The following is a 26,417-nucleotide window of genomic DNA, read 5'->3' as shown; positions in this document are numbered from 1 at the left end:
AGACTGGACATAGTCAGAGCAACAAGAACAAAAGACTGAGCTCGAAAAATAAGAAAAAAAGACAAAACAGCTGTCAAATTGTTGCAGTTTTATCTTACATGTGGGGTAGATTTATGTTAAAAGAAATGAGAGATGCATTTTGGTTAAAGTTTACAGAAAATATTTTATGTTCATGACTATGTTGAAATGTTCCAGAAGACCTAGGCTGGAACAGACCTACCGCCATAAGGGCAGAATAATCCCTTGAGGTCTGTTGAGACAAAGTCAGTCTACCCTTTGTTCTCTGAAAAGGGGAGATGTGTTGTTAATTGCATATTGCATCCTGATTGGCCAAATGCTAATGAGGGCATGTGGGATATAGGGGTTCAAGAGGAAAGCATCTCTATCTCTTGTGGCTTGTGATGTGAAGCAACGTCAAGTTAGCAATAAATGTGCTTTCATAAAGATACACCGTTAGTAGTTATTTTACTCACGTACATATACGTTTGATTACACAACAGATATCGTTACTATCAAACATCCACTTGCCAAACTATGGTGGCTCATACTGGACAAACTGGCGAAACCAGTGGAGGCTGGTGGGAGGAGATATTCAAGGACAGACTCATTGTAATGGTTGGAATGGAGTCAAACATGTGGTTTCCATATGTTTGATGTGTTTAATACCATTCCATTAATGATGCAGTTCCTTTTATTCCATTCCAGACATTACAATGAGCACATCATCCTATAGCTCCTCCCATCAACCTCCTCTGGGTGAAACGCACATGTACTTCCCAGCAAGAGGTTGCTAGGTATTATAAAAAATATATATTGTCATTTACAGAAAATCCAATTCCAAATATGTAGGCCTAGCTAGTTATAACTTTACACATCACAAAATTCAAGTCAAGTCTATTTCTCATACGCACGGAATACACTGGCTGTATTCTGTGCCCAGCCAGTATATTCTGTGCGTATAAGAAATAGACTTGACTTGAATGTTGTGATGTGTAAAGTTACACCTCTAGCCTTTTGGGGGCCCAAAGCAAGATTTGGTTGGGGGGCCTGTCATGCCAAACAATGTCCCCCAGCCAAAAAGCGTCCCCCTCTGTGTCACAATGGGATTCGATAAACTATTAGCATCCGTTGCTATTTCAACAGTATGATGACCTAATGCGTCAATTTTTGGTGATCATTACAGCCTAAATTGTTATTTTCATCCCGCTATGTTAAACAAAGCTGATTTCCGTGAGTATTTTGCTGTTTAAATGAGTTTTGTTTAGCTAATAAGATGAAAACATTACTTCAAACCACTTTTGGGTACCTTGGTAACATTTCAACAATATGAAATCAATGTCTTAAACGTTGCTACGTTTCGGGAAATAGCAAAGATAACATGTAATCTGCTTGACACATTATTACTTATCTTACAGATCCCAAAGTCAGCTAATTTCCACTACATTCATACGCAAATCAGTTTGATTCATACACTGGCTTGTCTGGCTGGCATGTTTTTATTTTGAGCTTCCCTTCCCTTGTTTTTTGTAATATTATTTCAGTTTTCTTCTATTATGATTATTTTCTATCTCACATAGCTCATTAGTACACCCCTGTGGTTGAATATATATGTACATATTGTAGGTCCTAGTATACAACAATGAATAATATTGAACTAACAAATACCATCAAGGGATACGTTACAGTTTACAGCAACGAACACCTTGTGAAACAGCTGTGAAAACCAAGCTGGCAATATTTAAGATTTAAATATATAAATATATGTATCTTTTTGTGATACTGGCGTGTCATTAATTTATTTTCACTTTTTTTGTTGCACTCTCACATGGCAATCAGGCTGAGATACTTAATTCTGGTGTGTGGAATAGAGAGGTGGGTGCTGTGTGGTTGGGAGGTTCTGACTGTCACTTGTTCTCAACACTAGATGCAGAATGTCGTCCGGAGGGAGAGGAGAGAAAGAGTGAAAGGATGAGGAGTGAGGGAAGAGGCAAAATCAAGAGACAGGTGCTGCGGCTAGTTCTTCCTGTCACTTGTCCTCGACAGGCAGCCAGTCTCAGTCAGGGGTGGTGGGATAGAAAAGCAAACATAAAGGATACTTCATTTTAAATAACATGGGCCTGGTTTAGTTGGAAGCCATCTCACCATGTCAAGGTACAGGCCAAGATACGTTTTTTTAACAGCTGACCTCTGTTGTGTAGGGTGTGGACACCTTGGGAGGCCTGGACCCAGGACGGAGACTGGAATCAGGACTGGGAAATGGTGCCAGGCGCCCAGCCTGAAAATATGTTTTCTCATGGATTTCTGATGATATCGTGCCATGGAGGGTTCCTAATCTCTGCAGAGAGTAAGACTGTTTGCAATAGCACACAGCCCACAATCTGTGCCCCCTTTCTGCTGCTGGACTGCTGGCCACTCCACAGTCACAGAGGTCCCTGGAAAAGATAAGAGAGAGGTGAGTTGTGAGAGAAACTCTGAGGTGGTGTCATGACCACTGGAGTCATACACCTTAACAGTACCTACCTGGCAGTGAAGGTTACTTACCGTGAACCCGTGGTTAGCCTTGAGATTGACTATCTGGACAAACCCCTTGGCCAGTGTTGGTACTGCTGACTGCATGGCGATGTCACCCACCGCGAGGAGGCCAACTACTTCTGGATGCTGCACCTGCAAAAGAGCTTGAGCATGATCAATTGTGAAATTGTCTAACCAGGAGTGTGACGGAAGAATGACCCCCCGAAGGCTCCTCTATCCAGCCACAGAGATTAGCTGGCCTTACCTGCCCCTTTTGGACACTAGTGTCTTCTAGCCCAGTGACTGGACTTACCTGCCCCTGTTCCTCCAGTCTGACACAAGCCACACAAGCCGGTCCCTTTCTGAGAACAGAAAATCAGACTGATCCAAACTCACTGGCTTTGGTAGACGGGATACCTCCTGGGTGGCTCGTACAGTCGATGGTCGAGTTATAGAAATACTAAAGTTTAAGTAAATTTGCACTGCTGTCTTTCTCTTTGTTTCTTTCCATTTCTCTGTCTTTCACTCTCTTCCCACCTCGCTCTCTCCCTCTGTCACTTTCTTCCTCTCTATCTCTCTGTATGGGTCTCTCTCAGTCTAGCGAAAACATTGAATTCAGGGCACTTTGAGTTACCATAATTGTTTACACCTATCCATTTGATTGATCGGGGTTAACTTTTAGCTAGATACCTCAATATGACAGACATATAACTAAATGTATAGCTAGCGACATGTAGATGACCAACTAGCTAGATGGAAAATAGTTGTTAAATGGTTGTAGTTATTTAATAGAAATTAACTGCTTAACGTTACCCTGAATTGTGAATTTCTCTGCCCCCCTAAGAATGTTGTGCCTCTTATCGAGATCAGTGGTGACTTCATAGTACTTTGCCTGGTTGGAAAGATAAAAGAAAATCTCCTTGAGGGATGTCATTAAATTGCAAGCTACATACAAACAGAAAGCTACAATAACAATTAGCTAGCTAGATAATGTTAGCTAAATAAAACTGTCTGGCTAGCTAGCTAGCTGACTAGACAGGCTGAGGTAAATAAGTAGCTAGCAATGTCAATATAAAATCTATCTAAAAACAGCTTAAATTATTTATTCCTATTTAACAATAGTTTCTTATATAAAGACAAACATATGGTAAAGAAAGAGTGTTCTCTTTACAGTCTTTTCAGTCCTCTGAAGCAGTAGGTAGTCAGCAGGTTGTCACCATCCTTGGAGAGCAATTCTGAGGTAGGAATTTTAGGGGAGGTAGGGGAGCGCGTATGAGGTGAAATAGAACTAGAACTGCCCGCGTCCTCCTTCCTTCGCGATCGCTACTATGTAAAATAGAGCCAAGATATCAGCATAGCAATAGACGTTTTGGTTCATTATGAAATGAACCAAAACGAATTAATGAACCGGTCAGAATTTTGCAAGTTCTAGCAACAGTCCTTTCCGTGGCCACCTTCTTGACGGTGGAGAGAAAAATGTATGTTTTGAAGTTAATTTCCCGCAATTCTACACATTTTGCCATGGTGCGGAGAGAAAACTATTGTAGTTACAGCTAATTTCCAGCAATTCTACCAATTTTGCCATGTGTGGAGAGATTTGTTTTCAGTTTAAAAGCCAATTTCCTGCAATCTACACATTTAGATGAAATGGCTAATTGAGTGACTGTTAGTGACTGACATAAAAAGAGAAAAACTGCTGATGCACAACCACATTTTGAAATTGCACCTGGTGTATTCTACAATTCTAACTCTCAATAGTAAGTTGAGAACTGACTTCCCCCCCATATCTATACTGTGCCTTCCGAAAGTATTCAGACCCCTTGCCTTTTTCCACATTTTGTTACGTTACAGCCTTATTCTAAAATTGATTTAAAAAATTTAACAATTTTCACACAATACCCCATAATGACAAAGCAAAAACAGGTTTTTAGAAATGTTTGCTAATTTATTAAAATAAAATAAATTAATTGTCTGTAAGCTACAGTAGTGAAAGCCTACCGTCAAGGAATATCAATGACACATGCAACATATAATTCCAAAACAATCTAGGTGATACATTTACAAAATGTTGTTGCATTCATGTGTTGTATGCGTTTATCATTAGAACTACAGTAGCTAGCCTATAACGTTACATATTGGCACTGGGTATCAACACTTACAGTGCCTTCAGAAAGTATTCATACCACTTCACTTTTTTCACATTTTGTTGTGTTACAAAGTGGGATTAAAATGGATTTGTCCTTTTTTGTCAACGATCTACACAACATACTCTTATGTCAAAGTGGAAGAAAACTTCTAACATTTGTAAAATAAAAAAATAAATATCTTGTTAGATAAGCCCCCTGAGTTTATAGATTTTCTGATGTGAGAACAGAAAAACAGTACAACCCCAACCCCTCATTTCCCCATCTATCCCTCCCTCCCTCCATCCCATCCACCCCTCCCTCCACCCCTCCCTCCACCACTCCCTCCAATCCACCCACTCACCAAGGCAACATACAAGGATAACATAGACAAGTAATTAAATAGGACAGAAACAAAAACAGTAATAGAAACAAAAACAATGGAAAAAGTTCAATAAAAATACAAATTAGTATCATGAATCTTATCAGCACAATAAATGACCACCTGAACAGACATGACTGCTAACCAAAATATGCAAGTTACACTAAGTAAAAGACAGGCTCTCCACGTATTGTATTAATGGGGACCAGGTTAAGTCAAACTTTTGTCAGGACCCATGCACAGTGTACCTTCTCCAGAGGCAGAGATGACATCCCTTCCTTAACCCACTGCATAAAGGAGGACGGCTTTGCAGACTTCCAGTGAAAGAGGACAACGCGGCGAGCTAGGAACAAGGTAAATGCTATCGCATCACCTGACGCGTGGTAGCATTCTGGTCTAGGGAAAGTACCCCAAAAATGGCAGTGATCGTGTTGGGGCTAACAGTTGTATTACACATATGTGAGAATGCCTCAAGAATTGAGTCCCAGAAGTCACTCAAAGATTGGCATGACCAAAACATGTGTCCCACAGTCGCTGGACTCTGGTGGCATCTCAAACACTTGTGGTCAACATTTGGAAATGTTTTTGACAATCTGTCATTTGAGTAATCGAGACGGTGAAAAACTGATCTGAATGAGCCCATGCCTTATGCAAAATGATGAGGTGTGGATACGTTCAACATGGCGTTGCTATATATCATTGGGTAGCTCGCCACCCGTGTTTTGCTCCCATGCAGAATTTGTATTTGCCAAGGAAGGCAGATTAATGTTCTGTATTATGTCATATAACCTGAAGTTTGTGTCCTTCAGATATGGGATAAGATCTAAGCACCTGTCGACTGGACACTTAGTGGGCTAGAGTGGAAATGAAGGGAAATGTTTTTTGGCAAAGCTGCGAGATTGCAGATATATAAAAAAGTGGGTATTGGGAATATTATGGTCAACCCTCGGAGTATCGAATGAGACGAATGTGTAATCAACAAATATGTCATAAAAAAACACCAGACCATTCCTATCTATGCCAGAACTGGAATGCTGTGTCAATCTGCGACGCTGGGAAGAGATGATTAGATGTTAATGGAGAAAAGCAGCTTGCTAATTTCGGGATTGGGACCAGATTTGAAAGGGAGTTCTTGACAATGGGATTCAAAACATGGGTACCAAGGTTCATGGGCAGTGGGGAGCACAAGAGTGAGACAGGAGAAGTTGGAAGGCTTGACTGTACTGTAACTCCATGATGGCCCAAGTTGAACCATCCTTGTTTTCAAATGTAGAAACCCAATAAACACATTTAGATATATTTGTGGACCAGTAGTAGCGTAACAAAAATTGGGAAGGCCCAGCCCGCCTACTGGCTTAGGTCTCTAGATATACCTTTCTCATTTGTGGATTTGACTTATTCCAAATGAAGTTGGAAATGTAGCTGTCCAGTTGTTTGAACATTGACTTTGGCAGAAAAATGGGAATCATTTGGAATAAGTACAAAACCCTAGGTAGTACAGTCATAACAGAATTAATGCAACCTGCTAATGAAATAGGAAGAGGCGACCACCTTATGAAATCCTGCTTAGTTCGCTCCAGGAGTGTTATGAAGTTATCTTTAAACAGAGCCTTAAATAAGTGTTTGACCTAAGTAGTGTTTGACCTTTATCCCCAAATAGGTAAAGACCTGATACTCCACCTTAAATGTGAAATTGACATACCCAATACCTTCTGCTGATTAATGGGGAGGAGCACAATTTTTGTTAGGTTTAACTTATAACCTATAATGAACACGATGGGAGACAGAGAGCTAGTTTCAAGCGCAGGGCGCAGAAGCTGTTTATCTGGAAAGGACCACAGGGGCAAGCAGAAGGTCATACACAGGGGGTCCAAAAAGGCAACAGTACAGGCAGGGAAAATGCTAGTAACGTCATCCGGGAGATCAGGCAATAGGTTGATAACAGGAAATCCAATAGGCTAAAGTACAGGCAGGGAATAGGCTAAATGCGTCGTTATTGAGGCAGGCAAAAACTATCATACACGGGAAGTGTAACTCACAGGAAACCCAGTGCTCTGAACAACATGTGTCTCAAAACAAACAATACCTCACAGTGATGGGGTGCAAAGAACTGAACTAAATAGTGTGTAATAATGACATACAGGTGTGTGAACAGGTGATTAGAATTCAGGTGATTGGGATCTGGAGAGTGAGCTACGTTCAGGGGATCTATGTGTTTGAGAGTTTGAGTTGGAAGCAGACAATACATAACCAGAGAATATCCCAAAACCTTGTATCATGTCCAAGAGTTAGGGTATAGACTCCATAGGGTTAGAGATGTATAAAAGGAGATTGTCTGAATATTAGGACACTTTGTGAGTTATGTCGCCTCTTAGTATTCCTTTAATCCTCTCTTCTGCGCGCAGGGCAATAGCAAGAGGTTCAATAGCCATATCAAATAGGAAAGGGGACAAACAGCAACCCTACCGGGACCCCTGTGGAGAGGGAAGAAGCTGGAGGTACCATTGTTGGTGCAAACAGAAGTCATTGGAAACGAGTACAAAATCTTAATCCAGGAAAGGAATAACGGCCCAAACCCAAATTTGTCTAGTACTGTAAATAGATATTCCCACTCAACCCGGTCGAAACCCTTCTTCTATCTCAAGGCCATTAGACTGCTAAACAGCAATCACTAACTCAGAGAGGCTGCTGCCTACATGGAGACCCAATCACTGGCCACTTTAACAAATGGATCACTAGTCACTTTAAAGAATGCCACTTTAATAATGTTTACATATCTTACATTACTCATATCATATGTATATACTGTATTTTATACCATCTATTGCACCTTGCCTATGCCGCTCGGCCATCCATATATTTATTTGTACATATTCTAATTTCACCCCTTTTAGATTTGTGTGTATTAGGTAGTTGTTGGGGAACTGTTAGATTACTTGTTAGATATTACTGCACTGTCGGAACCAGAAGCACAAGCATTTCGCTACACTCGCATTAACATCTGCTAACCATGTGTATGTGACAAATAACATTTGATTTGATTTTGATTTGATTTGAGTGGGCAGAATAAAGAACATTAAATAGCCGGCACATATTATAGAAAGGTTGCCTACCTGAGATAAATCCGGTTTGGTCAGAGTTAATTATATTAGGCATTACTGTTTCCAAACGGCACGAGAGGACCTTATTGAGAATGTTTTAATCGCAGCACAAAAGGCTCATAGGGTGGTATGAGCCACAGTCTAGGGGATTCTTGTCCTTTTTAAGCAAAACCGAAATTGCTGCCTAGGTAAGTGTCTGGGGCAGTTTCTGACTAGAAAGGATTTCGTTGAGCTGAGGATAGGGAGAATGCTTTATAAAATTCAATAGGGAAGCCATCAGGCCCAGGAGCTTTACTGCTCTTTATGGACTGGATTGCCAGAGTAGCTTCATCATCACTTATTGAGGCATCCATGTTAGTTTGTTCATCTGAATTGAGACAGAGGCTGTCCAGATTGTCTAGGAATGCACGAGTAAAGAGCAGAGTAGAATTGCTTAAATTGATTGTTGATTTCTTTGGGATTGGTAGAAGTTAAATCAGCTCCCGAGTGGCGTAGTGGTCTAAAGCACTGCATCTCAGTGTTAGAGGCGTCACTACAGACCCTGGTTTGATTCCAGGCTGGATCACAACCAGCCATGATAGGGGGTCCCATAAGGCGGTGTACAATTGGCCCAGCGTCGTTAGGGTTAGGCCGTCATTGTAAATAAGAATTTGTTCTTAACTGACTTGCCTGGTTAAATAAATAAAAAGCTGCAATACAGATTGCAGGTATGGTGCTGCTACAGTAGCAGCGGATTGTCGAAGCTGGTAAGATAACAACTTGCCAGCTTTCTCTCTGTGTTCATAAAATGTCTGTCTCGACTTAAACAGAAGCTGCTCTGTTTGTTTAGTGGAAAGATTGTCAAATTCCGATTGTTGTAGCAGTCTCTCTTAGTAGAGTCCAGGAGAAGGAGAAGAGGCATATCTGTTGTCTACATCTAGAATGACTTGAGATGGCTCCGATAAGCGCTCAGTGCGCTGTTTATTGTCATACGCTATGTATGAAATAAAAGCATATCTAAGGGGACAAATTAACAACTCCCACATAGTAGAATGAGATATGTCAGGGGTGACGATCTGTAAAAAAACACGAATGTGAGTTTTTTAAAGGCACTACGGGATAGTAGTAGTGGGTCAAGTCGGCCACGCGCTTTGTGACGCAGTACTGTCCGGAAAGCAGAAATAAAGGTGGACAGGGCTATGGTCTGAGATAAAGATGCTGTGATATTGGCTATTAGCTACAAACAGAAGAATTATGTTGTCCAGCGGGACAAAGTAAATCCTAGAGTATGAGTGGTGGACTGGAGAGAAAAAGGAGTACTGTGTAGCAGTGGGATTGCTCCTCCTCCATGGATCAGACAAATTATATGATTCTAGAAATGAGTTGATTACTGCGCCTGATTTTGAAATTATATTGTTGTGCTTCGGTCTGGATCTGTCTAGACTTGGATGTAATACACAATTGAAATCTCCATCCAGTATCAAATGATGAGAGTTAAGGTCGGGAAGTGTTGCAATGATGTCTGAGAAAAATTGAGCGTCATCCCAATTAGGACCATAGAGGTTAGCCAGAACAAACTGTGTGGTAAACAATTTCCCTATCACTATAATAAATCTGCCATTAGTATCTGAAATTACTTTGGAGGAGACAAACGGTGTGCCTTTTTTGATAAGGATGGCTGCCCCTCTGGCCTGAGCACCAAAGTTGGAGTGAAATATTTGGTCTACCCATCCTCTCCTTAGTTTATCATGGTCGCTGGACTGGAGATGAGTCTCTTGGAGAAAAACAACTAAAAGACTTAAGACGAGCATACACTCGGCTACGCTTGACCACATGGTTAATTCCTTTTAAGTTACAGACGATAAAGCAAGTGGAGCATAGAGTATGTTAATTAGGCATAGTCACAGTAATTAGAAATGAATGTTAGTACAATCACATGGCCAGTGTGCTGAAAGGTCAGAGTAATAAAATATAAAGAAAAGAAAAAACTGCTAAAAACAACAAAATACTCAGAAGAGAACCGTAGATCCCTATGCTGGCCTTCCCCTGTTGGAAGGCTGCATCTACCTCTCCTATACTGCATATTTGAAGGATAATAAAAAATATATTTAAAAAAAGGAGGTATATTTCTCGTCCCTCCCCGCTCCCTTGAGCCACCTATCCACTTGGGATCACTTAAAAAAATCTATAAAAAAAAAAGAAATTATTGGAAAACAAACCCAGTATAATCCAACATTTGTATTTAAACATTCTAACAAACCAGAACATCAAAGAATGATTGGCTAACGCATGGTAATTAACACCCATCCTGCGGTATTAATTACCGGCTGTAGAACCTGAGGTCCCGTGCTAGCAGCCACTAAGCACCAATGCGGACCAACCAGTCAAATAGTAAAGAATAATACACGTGGTCCTTTGGTAGTGCAAACTTGTAGGTATTAAACATGCCCACAGTATGCTAGTAAGGGCATCCCACTAAGGCATGGAAAGAGAGAGCTCAGTGGTTAGCCTTAGTTAGCGACTAGGCTAATCAGTACTACGCCACCCAGCACCGAGGCTGTACAGCCCCAGCTAGTCGGCAAAAGCCAACCGTGCCATGTACTGTAAATAAAATACTATTCCAACTTTATTGTTCTTGTGAGAACATGTCATCATATACATACCATCATTGTTCATAACGTTAAGTTACTGGAATAATTGTCCTGTCCTGTTTTGGCAGCAGGGTGGAGGCACTTTTGTAATCAAGAGATGAGTTCACTAGTTGGTCCTTAGTCGCGTTAGCATGACTAGTGTAGGTTCAGGGGCAGAGTATGGGCCTACGATGGCTAGTTAGTCGTATGTCGCCTGTAGTCCTGTGGATGTAGATGAGTGATGATGTATTCTTTGGCCCTGGTTGGGTCGACGAATGTCTTCTGCTTGCCGGAGGGAGTAGTGATCTTCAGCACTGCTAGGTTGAGAATACCAAACTTGGTTTGCAGACAGCGATGTAGGAGCCCCTTCACCTAGTTGAAGGCTGACCTCTTCTTCATGACTGCCGCTGTGCAGTCCGGGTATATGCAAGTCTTCTGGCCGTCGTGGGTGATGGGAGCCACTCGTGATGCCTTACGGACATCCTCTTTCTCCTGAAGGTAGTGGAATTTGATTAGGATGGGTAAAGGCAGCTCCCCATTTTTTGGTGCGGACTGTAAGCTTCTGTGCGCACGGTCAAGGGTGGGGATGTAATAGAGACCTAGAATTTCGAGACCTAGAATTTCCTGTAGCAGTTTAGCTATGAACAGGGTATACCGCAATCCACCTTCGGTCTCGAGTCCCCCTCTCACGCAGATAATGCGACCGTTCCTCCGGTGCTGGCTGTTCTCGAGGTCCTCGACCTTGGAAATAAGTTTGACGACATCTGATGATTGCCGGGTGACTTGCTCTTCCAGTGTCACCACTTTGTCGGACTAACTAATCCAGGCTGCATCACATTCGGTCGTGATTGGGAGTCCCATAGGGCGGTGCACAATTGGCCCAGCGTCGTCCGGGCTTGGCCAGGGTAGGCTGTCATTGTAAATAAGAATTTGTTCTTAACTGACATGCCTAGTTAAACAAAAGTTCAATAAAAAAAAAAGTATTTGCGCCACCTTTCAGGCTATTCAGACGGGTGTCCTGTTTCGTGAAAGGTCAGTGGATGGGTCAGTGAATAGTGACTCCACCTTAGCCAGCACCGTCTGTTCAGACTTAATGATAGCCGCCATTACCTTGGGTAGGTCAGGGGGGATCAGAGTCCGTGTCCGATGAGTCCGAGGCTTTAGTAGGCCCGCTCTTTTGTGACTCGTGGCATTGTTGTTTCGACATTTTATGGGGAAAAGGCCAAAAATGTCAGAAAAATTGCCAAATGAGTGAATTGGGTTTGATTCCTAATTAAATGTTACAAAATTAACATGGTAGGGAAGGTGTTGGTCAAGTATTAATAGTAAATTGCTTGTCCTGGACAGGAGCGCCGAGAACGAAGAGAGACTAACCCCAAAAAAGCGTCTTCACATGTTGCTGCTCACCAGCGCCCCCCAAACTGTAGGTCTTTCTGGGTAAGTCTCTAAGAGCTTTCCACACTTGGATTGTACAATATTTGTACATTATTATTTAAAAAATTCTTCAAGCTCTGTCAAGTTGGTTGTTGGTCATTGATTGAATGACAGCCAATTTCAAGTCTTGTCAGATTTTCAAGCCAATTTAAATCAAAACTAATATGCCACGAAGGAAAATTCAATGCCGTCTTGGTGAGTAACTCCAGTGTATATTTGGTCTTGTGTTTTAGGTTATTGTCCTGCTGAAAGGTGAATTTAGTCTCCCAGCGTCTGTTGGAATGCAGACTGAACCAGGTTTTCTTCTAGGATTTTGCCTGTGCCTAGCTCTATTCCGTTTCTATTTATCATAAACTCCCTAGTCCTTGCCAATGACAAGCATAACCATAACATGATGCAGCCACCACCATGCTTGACAATATGAAGAGTGGTACTCAGTGATGTGTTGTGTTGGATTTACCACCAAATATAACACTTTGTATTTAGGACATAAAGTTAATTTCTTTGCCACATTTTTTTGCAGTTCCTTTCTCTACGGCAACTGTTAGGAAGGATGCCAGTATCTTTGTAGTGACTATGTGTATTAATATACCATCCAACGTGTAATTAATAACTTCACTATGCTCAAAGGGATAGTCAATGTCTGCTTGTTTTATTGTTATGTATCTACTAATAGGTGTCCTTCTTTGCAAAGCCTTGGAAAACTTCCCTGGTCTTTGTGGTTGAAATGCACTGCTCAACTGAGGGGCTTTACAGATAATCGTATGTGTGGTGTACAGAGATGAGGTAGTCATTCAAAAATCATGTTTAACATGCAACTTATTATGTGATTTGTTAAGCAATTTTACTCATGCTTATTTAGGCTTGCCATAACAAAAGGGTTGAATACTTATTGACTCAAGACATTTCAGCTTTTCATTTTTAAAATAAACATCATTCTACTTGGACATTATGGGACATTGATTGTAGGCCAGTGACAATATATATTTATAAATTCAATACATTTTAAAGTCAGGCTGTTACACAACATAATGTGGAAAAAGTCAGGGTGTGTGAATACTTTCTGAAGGCACTGTAATAGACACTTGTTAGTCAACTATAACATTCACAATTCCAGAAGTAACAATGCACAAAAAGTCTAACGTTATAATCAGCTTATATTACCAGCATTGCTCCGTGTAGACACAAGAAAAATACACTTGCAGTCTTTATCATCAAATTGGCTGTAAGCTACAACGGATAGCCTACTGTCGAGAAATGACAACGTGACATAGCTACCTAGCTATAATTCCGAAACACAACCCAGCTTATACATTTATAGAATGTTGTTGCATTAATGCATTGCTCATTCTAACCTAGCTAGCTACAGTGGCTTGCGAAAGTATTCACCCCCTTTGGCATTTTTACTATTTTATTGCCTTACCACCTGGAATTAAAATTGATTTTGGGGTGGGGTTGTATCATTTAATCTACACAACATGCCTACAACTTTGAAGATGCAGATATTTTTTATTGTGAAACAAACAAGAAATAAGACAAAAAAACTTGAGTGTGCGTAACTATTCTCCCCCCAAAGTCAATACTTTGTAGAGCCACCTTTTGCAGCAATTACAGCTGCAAGTCTCTTGGGGTATGTCTCTATAAGCTTGGCACATGTAGCCACTTGGATTTTTGCCCATTCTTCAAGGCAAAACTTTTCCAGCTCCTTCAAGTTGGATGGGATCCACTGGTGTACAGCAATAATTAAGTCATACCACAGATTCTCAATTGGATTGAGGTCTGGGCTTTGACTAGGCCATTCCAAGACATGTAAATGTTTCCCTTCAAACCACTCAAGTGTTGCTTTTGTAGTATGCTTAGGGTCATTGTCCTGCTGGAAGGTGAACCTTCGTCCGAGTCTCAAATCTCTGGAAGACTGAAACAGGTTTCCCCCAAGAATTTCCCTGTATTTAGCACCATCCATCATTCCTTCAATTCTGACCAGTTTCCCAGTCCCTGCCGATGAAAAACATCCACACAGCATGATGCTGCCACCACCATTTTTCACTGTGGGGGTGGTGTTCTCGGGGTGATGAGAGGTGTTGGGTTTGCGCCAGACATAGCGTTTTCCTTGATGGCCAAAAAGCTACATTTTAGTCTCATTTGACCAGAGTACTTTCTTCCATATGTTTGGGAAGTCTCCCACATGCCTTCAAAGTAATTTTTTTTGGTTACTACATGATTCCATGTGTTATTTCATAGTTGATGTCTTCACTTATTCTACAATGTAGAAACATTATAAAAATAAAGAAACCTTGACATGAGTATGTGTCAACTTTTGACTGGTACTATATCTTAAATTTGCTTGCTGACATGCAAAGCATTTTGGGACTATATCAACAATGGACTAATGATACAAATACCAAAAGAGTTTTGGGATGGAATTTTCCTTTAACCATAACCCTGACCTAACTTTAACCCTTAACTTAATCATTTTACATTTCAACTTCAATGGTGTAGGGACTTCCAGGATAGCATGGACCTTTCTGGTCCTTTTACATGTTCTACTTCAACTCTACTGTATGGAGCAAAGCATCATGGTCTTTGAGTGTGGTTCTGCTGCTTTGCTCTCTCAGCTCAATCCCCTGCACATTGCATCATGTTTATCCAACTGCCCTATATGCAGTTTTAACCATGTGCCTTAAAGCAAATTAGGTTGCCTTGGGAAACATTCCCATTCATTCCGACCTGACTTACTATAACACTGCATCTTTGGCACGAATTCCTCATGGTTGCTGCTAATTTCTATACTGGTGTAATTAACCGTCCACATTACGTGACTGAGCGATTTTACTCAAGCGCCCCCGACGCTGTCGCGATTTGAGTAGGCTGCCTCTGTCCTCTCCTCCAGAGCCAGGCCCAGCTCTTGTCCAATGGTAGCCCTTCTACCACCACAGTTCGTCCCTGTCCAATACGCTTGCTGTTCCATTCGCAACACACATTGGGGCCCGGGCACATGCTCTTCTCTCCATGCTACTGGGAGGATTAATATGGAGTGAGATTTTATTTATTCTCAGTGTGTACCATGCTGTGTTTTAAAATTAGGATCTGTGAATACATTAACATATTTAAATAACTCCATAAAATTATTTCACAAATTAAACCATAATATGTAAGTATCTCAACTATTCACCATAAATTACAAATCCATGATCTGTAAATATATTCATAACTCACAAATAGAACTACAATTTGAACAAATTTAGAATCATTACATGACCCCCCCCCCCCCCACCTCGTTTTACTATTTTCGGTGTAAACACAGCTTCTCTGAAGTTGTCTGATGTTGAATGTTACAGCGACAGTATAGAGACATGCATCAGTATGTAGACTTCATCATTTGTCCTTTTATTGAACCTATTATCGATCCTGTGTCCCTCAAAGACTGTTAGAATCTGTTCTTGGTGACATTACTTTTGTAGTGGTCATCATAAATTAATTAGACAATATTTTCATGTTGCACATATTTTAGTTCTCATTAAATGCTTTCAATATTTGTATATGAATTAAAACACTTTTATACACTATATACACAAGTATATGGACACCCCTTCAAATTAGTGGATTCGGCTATTTCAGCCATACCTGTTGCTGACAGGTATATAAAATTGAGCACACAACCATGCAATCTCCATAGACAAACATTGGCAGTAAAATGGCCTTAATGAAGAGCTCAGTGACTTTCACCGTGGCACCGTCATAGGATGCCACCTTTCCAACAAGTCTGTTTGTAAGATTTCTGGCCTGCTAGAGCTGCCCCGGTAAACTGTAAGTGCTGTTAACGTAAAGTGGAAACATCTAGAAGCAACAACGGCTCAGCCGCGAAGTGGTAGGCCACACAAGCTCACAGAACGGGACCGCCGAGTGCTTAAGCGCGTACAAATTGTTCGTCCTCGGTTGCAACACTCACTACCGAGTTCCAAACTGCCTCAGAAAGCAACTTCAGCACAATAACTGTTCGTCAGGAGCGTCATAAAATGGGTTTCCATGGCCAAGCAGCCGCACATAAGCCTAAAATCACCAATGTACAGCATCGGCTAATGTGGTGTAAATCTCCCCACCATTGTTCTCTGGGGTGATGAATCACGCTTCACCATCTGGCAGCTCAATGGATGAATCTGGGTTTGGCGGATGCCAGGAGAACGCTACCTGCCCCAATGCATAGGACCAACCATCAAGTTTGGAAGAGGAATAATGGTCTGGGGCTGTTTTTCATGGTTCGGGCTAGGCCCCTTAGTTCCAGTGACGGGAAATCTTAACACTACAGCATACAATTTACATTTACATTTTACATTTACATTTAAGTCATTTAGCAGACGCTCTTATCCAGAGCGACTTACAAATTGGTGCATTCACCTTATGATATCCAGTGGAACAACCACTTTACAATAGTGCATCTAACTCTTTTAAGGGGGGGGGGGTTAGAAGGATTACTTTATCCTATCCTAGGTATTCCTTAAAGAGGTGGGGTTTCAGGTGTCTCCGGAAGGTGGTGATTGACTCCGCTGACCTGGCGTCGTGAGGGAGTTTGTTCCACCATTGGGGTGCCAGAGCAGCGAACAGTTTTGACTGGGCTGAGCGGGAACTGTACTTCCTCAGAGGTAGGGAGGCGAGCAGGCCAGAGGTGGATGAACGCAGTGCCCTTGTTTGGGTGTAGGGCCTGATCAGAGCCTGAAGGTACGGAGGTGCCGTTCCCCTCACAGCTCCGTAGGCAAGCACCATGGTCTTGTAGCGGATGCGAGCTTCAACTGGAAGCCAGTGGAGAGAGCGGAGGAGCGGGGTGACGTGAGAGAACTTGGGAAAGTTGAACACCAGACGGGCTGCGGCGTTCTGGATGAGTTGTAGGGGTTTAATGGCACAGGCAGGGAGCCCAGCCAACAGCGAGTTGCAGTAATCCAGACGGGAGATGACAAGTGCCTGGATTAGGACCTGCGCCGCTTCCTGCGTGAGGCAGGGTCGTACTCTGCGAATGTTGTAGAGCATGAACCTACAGGAACGGGTCACCGCCTTGATGTTAGTTGAGAACGACAGGGTGTTGTCCAGGATCACGCCAAGGTTCTTAGCACTCTGGGAGGAGGACACAATGGAGTTGTCAACCGTGATGGCGAGATCATGGAACGGGCAGTCCTTCCCCGGGAGGAAGAGCAGCTCCGTCTTGCCGAGGTTCAGCTTGAGGTGGTGATCCGTCATCCACACTGATATGTCTGCCAGACATGCAGAGATGCGAGTCACCACCTGGTTATCAGAGGGGGGAAAGGAGAAGATTAATTGTGTGTCGTCTGCATAGCAATGATAGGAGAGACCATGTGAGGATATGACAGAGCCAAGTGACTTGGTGTATAGCGAGAATAGGAGAGGGCCTAGAACAGAGCCCTGGGGGACACCAGTGGTGAGAGCACGTGGTGCGGAGACAGATTCTCGCCACGCCACCTGGTAGGAGCGACCTGTCAGGTAGGACGCAATCCAAGCGTGGGCCGCGCCGGAGATGCCCAGCTCGGAGAGGGTGGAGAGGAGGATCTGATGGTTCACAGTATCAAAGGCAGCCGATAGGTCTAGAAGGATGAGAGCAGAGGAGAGAGAGTTAGCTTTAGCAGTGCGGAGCGCCTCCGTGACACAGAGAAGAGCAGTCTCAGTTGAATGACTAGTCTTGAAACCTGACTGATTTGGATCAAGAAGGTCATTCTGAGAGAGATAGCAGGAGAGCTGGCCAAGGACGGCACGTTCAAGAGTTTTGGAGAGAAAAGAAAGAAGGGATACTGGTCTGTAGTTGTTGACATCGGAGGGATCGAGTGTAGGTTTTTTCAGAAGGGGTGCAACTCTCGCTCTCTTGAAGACGGAAGGGACGTAGCCAGCGGTCAAGGATGAGTTGATGAGCGAGGTGAGGTAAGGGAGAAGGTCTCCGGAAATGGTCTGGAGAAGAGAGGAGGGGATAGGGTCAAGCGGGCAGGTTGTTGGGCGGCCGGCCGTCACAAGACGCGAGATTTCATCTGGAGAGAGAGGGGAGAAAGAGGTCAAAGCACAGGGTAGGGCAGTGTGAGCAGAACCAGCGGTGTCGTTTGACTTAGCAAACGAGGATCGGATGTCGTCGACCTTCTTTTCAAAATGGTTGACGAAGTCATCAGCAGAGAGGGAGGAGGGGGGAGGAGGGGGAGGAGGATTCAGGAGGGAGGAGAAGGTGGCAAAGAGCTTCCTAGGGTTAGAGGCAGATGCTTGGAATTTAGAGTGGTAGAAATTGGCTTTAGCAGCAGAGACAGAAGAGGAGAATGTATAGAGGAGGGAGTGAAAGGATGCCAGGTCCGCAGGGAGGCGAGTTTTCCTCCATTTCCGCTCGGCTGCCCGGAGCCCTGTTCTGTGAGCTCGCAATGAGTCGTCGAGCCACTACAATGACATGCTATACGATTCTGTGCTTCCAACTTTGTGGCAACAGTTTGGGGAAGGCCCTTACTTGTTTCAGCATGACAATGCCCCCATGCACAAAGCGAGGTCCATACAGAAATGGTTTGTCGTGATCGGTGTGGAAGAACTTGACTGGCCTGCATAAAGCCCTGACCTCAACCCCATTGAACACATTTGGGATGAATTGGAATGCAACTGCGGGCCAGACCTAATCACCCAACATCAGTGCCCGACCTCACTAATGCTCTTGTGGCTGAATGGAAGCAAGTCCCTGCAGCAATGTTACAACATCTAGTGGAAAGCCTTCCCAGAAGAGTGAGGCTGTTATAGCAGCATAGGGGGGACCACCTCCATATTAATGCCCATGATTTTGGAATGAAATGTTCAAGAAGCAGGTGTCCACATACTTTTGATCATGTAGTGTATTCTGACTCCTTTTTCTCTCTGTGCGTGGAATTGAAATGGAGCTACCAGCCTTGTTTTTAACGATACAGGCCCACAATATAGGCCTATGCCATGCTTTATCCAGGCAGGCTTTTATAGCTTAGGAGAGCACGCCATCACTTCAGATAGAAATATAACTGGATTAACCCACAATTTTTTTGTAGAGCGGGATAGGTCACAGCGCCCTTCATCCTGACCCAGCGCATTGTATCCAAATCCGCTGTTCTGAAAGTCATCCATTATCCATGCAGCACACTGCCGCTTCCTACGGCCCACACACTCTATTCACAGACACATTATGCAATTGCCACTGACCTTCTGCAAACTTGGTTTCTTCCAGAGTGGTGTGGTGTTCTGCTGAAATGGTCAGGTCGTTCCAAGTGCATGTGAAGCCTGAAAACCAGAGACAAAATAATCGGTTTTTAATCTACAGGGTGGAGAACATGTTTAAGATACAGATGACGATATTGTGCTTCTGAGTTAGAAGTGTTGCAGCTACCACCATGGGATAACATTATCATCGACTATCCCAAAACAATTGTGTTCAACTTTAACTAGGCCTATCCCTTTAATTTCAAACACCAATTAACTTAAACCAGCTCTCCAGGTTTTCATTACTTCCAAGTCAATCCTTTCACAGTAACAAGCACAAACTAGGTCATAGCTTATTGAAAATGGGAAAGTCACTGTATGTAATTTATCTAACGTGTGTGGATTACGTGGTTGGAAAACAGCCATTGCTTATATTTTATCAGGGGCTCTGACATCGATTCAAAGGACTCCTTGTCATAAGATTAGGAGGTAAAACTTCTTGGCCGGTACGACAGCGCTCTTTCACCCCCAGGTGAGACACTGGATGATTGGATCTGTCAGCCAGCGATGAATTGATCGGCGTTCATGTGGACCCTGACATTAATTGTAAAACGCAGTTTGGAGGAGGCGTGGGCCTGTTCAAACAGTCAATTTCAGCAACGCTGCAAATATGCCTCGAACTGAAAATGTTCTTTACACAAGGGAATCTGAAATGTGGTTCCATCTTCAAAGAGGAGTGCTGTCTGTTACATTAATTAAATATGTCTCTTTATGAACAAATATGTACAATACTGTTGAAAGAGGATAAAGAGGCATACATTTAAGTCTAAGTAAAGGTTTATCATGTATAAATGCATTGAATCCAGAAATAGTTGCTTAATGTCATATTACAGGAACTTCAGTGAGCCTTGTTGACTGAGACTGGAGTAACATGTTATTGTAAAAATCTGTCACCCACTATTACTTTTGCAAACAAGGTCATCAGTATGGTATGGAGAGATTGTCCATTTTGTGATTCCAATGGCTCAGTGGGTTGTTAGACCATGGTGTTGACAACAACATCAAGGTTGTGTGTTTGATACCTTCATGGCCACACATACCAAATACATGTGTCACTATAAACCAGTGACGTGCGGGTAGGCTATGGCTATTATCAAAGCCAGAATTGCTCATAAATAAACCTTGATGAAGTCCAGGTTCACCATACAACAGAGTGACATAGGCTATTAACCAAAATTGACAATGTTCACCAATTGTAAATACCAATGTAGCCAAGATACACAAGCGATTGCAGCATATTTCATATTGTCCAAAGCACACTGTTCAACGCAGCCATAGAGCGATATAGCATCCACAGTTGTAAACCAATAGGTGGCACTAAAATACCTATATTTGGACACATTTCATCCGAATAGTTTCCAATGCAAACTCCCTAGCCTTTCACAACGGATTTACAATTCTTCCAATGTACCACAATTGGAACACAAACACACACTAATGTGTGAATATTATTACACACATATACAATAAGGTTCTAATGAAATGTCCATATCAACAAATGAAATTATAGCTTGATAACTCAAATGTGTCAAAGGGATGTTGTCTTTTCCCATGTTTATTCAACCTTAGCCTAACCCACAAATTGCAAAGGAAAATGCATTTAGGCCTACCTTTACTTGTAAGTGAAGTCCATTCGTCTATCCTTTAGGGTGAACCTCTCTGTGCCAGTGTTGTAGGGCCAAGAATGACAAAATGATCAAACCTGGCTTTCAATTGAACACTGATATTGTCCAAAATGTCCTAAAACATTCCTCTCCTCTCAGATCGCCTGTTTACTCAGGGTTTCTGTGTCTGTCAGGCCGAGTGTGTTATTGACTGTATGTTTGTTTGTGTAACTCTGTATTGTTTTTGTCGCACTGCTTTGCTTTATCTTGGCCAGGTCGCAGTTGTAAATGAGAACTTGTTCTCAAGTGGCCTACCTGGTTAAATAAAGGTGAAATAAAATTAAATTAAATAGCGCGGTGTATTTGATTTTTCTGTCCCTTCCTGAAGGTCAGGAAGTTGGTCTCCCTCTCTGAATTATACCAGTATAGTGCCAATTTGTGAGTTTGCTTTTGCTAGCTAGCTTTGTTCAGTTCAAGGGATGCAACAGTATCCTGTTGTTGGTGTAAATTGAGAAGAGTGTGGGGCCAAGGATCAAGCCTTGGGGTACTCACTTGGCGACAGGCAGTGGCTGAGACAGCAGATGTTCTGACTTTACACACTGCACTCTTTGAGAGGTAGTTATCAAACCAGGCCAAAGACCCCTCAGAGACACCAATACTCCTTAGCCGGCCCACAATAATGGAATGGTGTACCATATCAAAAGCTTTGGCCAAGTCAATAAAAATAGCAGCACAACATTGCTTAGAATCAAGGGCAATGGGGACATTTTGGACCTTTAGGTTGCAGTGACACATCCATAACTTGAGCGGAATCCAGATTGCATACCAGAGAGAGTACTATAGACATCAAGAAAGCCAGTCAGTTGATTATTGACAGATTTTCCCAAGTTTTTCCAACACATAAGTGTTTAGGCAAATCATTAGTTAGCTAGCTAGCTATCACATCATTTGTGCAGAATGATAGTCAACGTTATATAGCTAAGCACTAGCCAGGCGGTGAGTGTCTAACTTGGTAAATTGCCAAAATCCCGAAGTATCCCTTTATTTACTAAGTTAGACACTCACTGGACAACATTTAATTAGGTAGCTAGATAGCTTGGTTCCATTTTCCAACAGATTTATCTTCTCCCCCTGACTGGTCGTCAGCAGTTACTGGTGTTGGAACTCTTCTGGTAAACTGATTGCCACTAGTAGTGGCAATAAATATTGACGCCACAGGTTTGCTGCAGATTCAAATAGAAACTTGAGTTAATTGTTTGCCAGAAAAAAACTCTGGTGAACTGTTTGCCACCAGTGGCAATCAATATTATTGTTGCCAAAGGTTTGCTGCAGATTCCCCACTAGTGGCAAACATTTGCAATCTTCTGGCAACATTTTGTGGCACACTATTTAGTATGCAGCAAATTCGCTAAATACTTGCGCTAAGTTTGCCGCAACAAAAACATGTAATGGAATTGAATGGATGGGAAAGAAGGCATGAATACCCTGGTGCCTTTCCTGAGATTTTGATGCAGTTTAGAACATTTTGAGATTAAGCATAAAAAACACCAGAATCATTGAGAATAAACATTCAACTACAAAAAGAGGAATGACAATGTTTTCTATAATTTTATTTGACTTTTCATAACATTTTTTATTTTATTAGATTATGACAGGGTAAGCACTGCGTCGCCTGACTACACGTCACTGCTATGAACTGTATAGCTGCTTTTTGATAAAAGGGTCTGCTAAAGAAATCCAATAAAACATACAGCATCTATAGGCCAACACAAAATGTATTGCACAAGCGTTATTCACACAATGAACTCATCCTTTGGTAAAGGGGAAAGCCCAAACTGTCAGAGTGGCACATTCCTCTAGGGTAGAGTTGGGGGAGGGGCCCATGCAGCCCTAGCCCTAGCCCCAGTGCTGTGTGTCTGTATGGCAGCAGAGCAGGCTGTACTGTAATGCATTGTCAGATGGTGTGCCAGCCTAGCAGATTAAACGGGGTCAGGTGATGACAGAGGCACATCAGCCATGCATCTGTGTAAACACAATGCCCTTTTCTATCGCCATGTTGTGAAAATCACACTAAGATTTGCTAATAGTGTCATATGATTTAGCTTCTCCCTGTTGTTTTGTTATATGACCATTAGCAGACCCGTTGGTGCCCTTTAAATAAACAAACTGAAATGCCCTAATCAAGATTATGAATATAGATTGAAACAATGATCAATATATTAACTGTATTTTATCGATTAGGAGTGGGAGAAAATTGTGCTTGTCCATTGATAAGCACATCAAAGACGGCATTAACGATAAATAATAAAATAAAGACACCACTTCTAAAAGCCTATTTCACACCATAGCCTGCTGAATTTGCAAGATAACTTTTCTTTCATTTTGGTTTTGGCACAAATGAAAATGTGGCACTGACTCCCTCATGGATTGATGTTTCAGCATGGTCTCAATGTAGACTTTGGCGTTCGTCTAGTCATGTGCGACATGCATGAGCAGTTACATGCCTGCTAGAGTTAGCGGCAGGTGGACGAGCAATATCCACCGTCGTCGTAAAGATAAAGCATGAGCTGGAATGTGAAGCTTAATGAACTTTAAAAAAGAAATCTGAGTAGAGCTAGCTTCCTTCATAGTATACCCCTCTGGTCTTGTGTCTTGAAGTCGACTAGGCTAGCCAACTACTTTTGCCAATTAGCTTCAGCTGGCTGGTGTGCCACCGTGGCAAAGTTGGTTTGACATTGGCTAGCCTATCTCTGGTGCTAGTTAGGGACCGTCAATAAATTACACAATCTTTTAGTAGTCTCATTAAATGCTTTCAATATTTGTATTTCTTCAATTTAGTTGGTTTTAGGTTAATTCATTGAAATTTGGAGCTATTGACATTTTAAAATATTGTACCATGTATATTGTGTAATTTACTGATGGCTCCTAACTAGCCCCATAGGGATATCGAATGTCAAACCAAATTGAACGGGGCATTAAAATGGGTCATAAGCAGCTGTGCTCCAAATTGATGATTACTTGGGTGCTGCCACCTATGGGCATGTGGGCAGGATTGAAATAAACCCAACCCAAGGTAAAAAACTGTTATGGTACCCTTCATTCTGTGAAATACATTTTTTTCAGATCTTGTCCAAAACAGATTTGTGAGATGACGGACATTATGACCAGAATTATCCTATTTACACTACATTGTAGTCTTTTGCCACTAGAACACATGTTTCTGACTCATATCAATGACACATAGGCCATTTTCAAAATGAGAAGTTGTTTTTTAGGGGCAGTCAACAACCTTGTGCCTGTATAAAAGTTGTAGATGTTGACTCTTCAGTATGTCTACTCAGTACTCTGAGAAATCAATCATAATTAGCTCCCTAAATATGCTTGTTTCATCTCACATGGTAATTAGTTAGAGGTTGGTAGATTAATGAATGAGGCTTTAACCTCATTAAGATGTTTGTGGAGATAGGAAGCCCTTGCCTCTTTGCTGTGATCACAATACTTATTATGTCCCAAATAACTTGTGTGGTTGGTTGGATGGTAGTTAGCCCACTATCTACAGTGCCTCTACTTTGTCACATGAGAATCACAATATGTTGTCTTTGTAACCCATGTTACATAAACATTGTGAATCTGTGAATCAAACATAGTGAATTGAACACAACCATGTAGTAAGGGAAATGTTGCTCGTTGTCCATAAATAAAGCTGCCCTTTGGACCGGATGTCTCTCTTAACATCGACTTCAGACTGGGATTTTGTGCCAGGAACATCAAATACATGTAAAGTAACACTAATTAAAAAGCACGACTCAAATTCCATAAGAGGTTTATATGGGACAAGTCTTTGGTAATCTTTTCCAAGTAAAATATTTCCCCTCTCGCTTTGTTCTTATGGAAGGTGGCACGCAGGCATTCCCCTTTTACACGATCAATTCCTAATGCCTTTTCTTTAATCCTCAAATCCCTAACTTGTAGAACACTGGCAGATGGTATGATAAGGATTTGGGGAGGGTGGTGGGAACTGGTTGGGATGGAAGGAGTGTTTCATACGTTTTCGCCCCTGTTCTTGTTACCCTCTAAGTGGCTGCTCCTCTTATGACAAGATGTTGGCTTGCTAGAAATCAAATGTATTTATAGCCCCTAATCATGCAAATATATTGTCAATACCACTTGGTTCACATAATTTATAAATGTGTTTTTATGCAAATATACAGTAACAGCTTTAAACAGCCTATAATGGAAAATAGACTTACTGCACAAAACATTAGGAACACCTGCTCTTTTTATGACAGACTGACCAGATGAATCCAAGTGAAAGCTATGATCCGTTATTGATGTCATTTGTTAAATCCATTTCAAATCCGTGTAGCTGAAGGAGAGATGACAGGTTAAAGAAGGATTTTTAAGACAAGGATTAGTGTATGTACACTACACTTACATACATACACTTAGGTTGGAATCATTAAAGTCGTTTTTCAACCACTCCACACATTTCTTGTTTACAAACTATAGTTTTGGTAAGTCGGTTAGGACATCTTCATTTTTCCATCAATTGTCTACAGACAGATTATTTCACTTATAATACAATTATTATTTCACTGTAATACAATTCCAGTGGGTCAGACGTTTACATACACTAAGTTGACTGCGCTTTTAAACAGCTTGGAAAATTCCAGAAAATGATGTCATGGCTTTAGAAGCTTCTGATAGGCTAATTGACATCATTTGAGTCAATTGGAGGTGTACCTGTGGATGTATTTCAAGGCCTACCTTCAAAACCAGTGCCTCTTTGCTTGACATCATGGGAAAATCAAAAGAAATCAGCCAAGACCTCAGAAAAAAAATTGTAGACCTCCACAAGTCTGGTTCATCCTTGGGAGCAATTTCTAAACGCCTGAAGGTACCACGTTCATCTGTACCACGCAGCCGTCATACCGCTCAGGAAGGAGAAGCATTCTGTCTCCTAGAGATGAACGTACTTTGGTGCAAAAAGTGCAAATCAAAAGGACCTTGTGAAGATGCTGGAGGAAACAGGTACAAAAGTATCTATTTCACAGTAAAACGAGTCCTATAGACATAACCTGAAAGACTCAGCAAGGAGAAGCCACTGCTCCAAAACCGCCATAAAAAAGCCAGAATACGGTTTGTAACTGCACATGAGGACAAAGATCGTACTTTTTGGAGAAATGTTCTCTGTTCCAATGAAACAAAAATAGAACTGTTTGGCCATAATGACCATCGTTATGTTTGGAGGCAAAAAGGGGGAGGCTTGCAAGCTGAATAACACCATCCCAACCGTGAAGCACGGGGGTGGCAGCATCTTGTTGTGGGGGTGCTTTGTTGCAGGAGGGACTGGTGCACTTCACAAAATAGATATCATCATGAGGGTGGAAAATTATGTGTAT

At 42.0% G+C, this 26,417-nt stretch overlaps 1 long non-coding RNA gene across 1 annotated transcript; it reads right to left on the bottom strand.

Moving 5' to 3' along the window:
* Positions 1-986: 986 nt before the first annotated feature.
* LOC139546772 (uncharacterized) lies at positions 987-19,497 on the bottom strand. Its single transcript, XR_011669269.1, has 3 exons — positions 19,355-19,497; positions 2,542-2,664; positions 987-2,432 (listed from the first exon to the last, which is right to left on the bottom strand). It is a non-coding gene; the product is annotated as an uncharacterized lncRNA (long non-coding RNA).
* Positions 19,498-26,417: the final 6,920 nt, after the last annotated feature.

The sequence above is a fragment of the Salvelinus alpinus genome, chromosome 20 (genome assembly GCF_045679555.1).
Source record: "Salvelinus alpinus chromosome 20, SLU_Salpinus.1, whole genome shotgun sequence".
NCBI lineage: Eukaryota > Metazoa > Chordata > Actinopteri > Salmoniformes > Salmonidae > Salvelinus > Salvelinus alpinus.
This window is presented reverse-complemented; position numbering and strand designations above follow the sequence as displayed.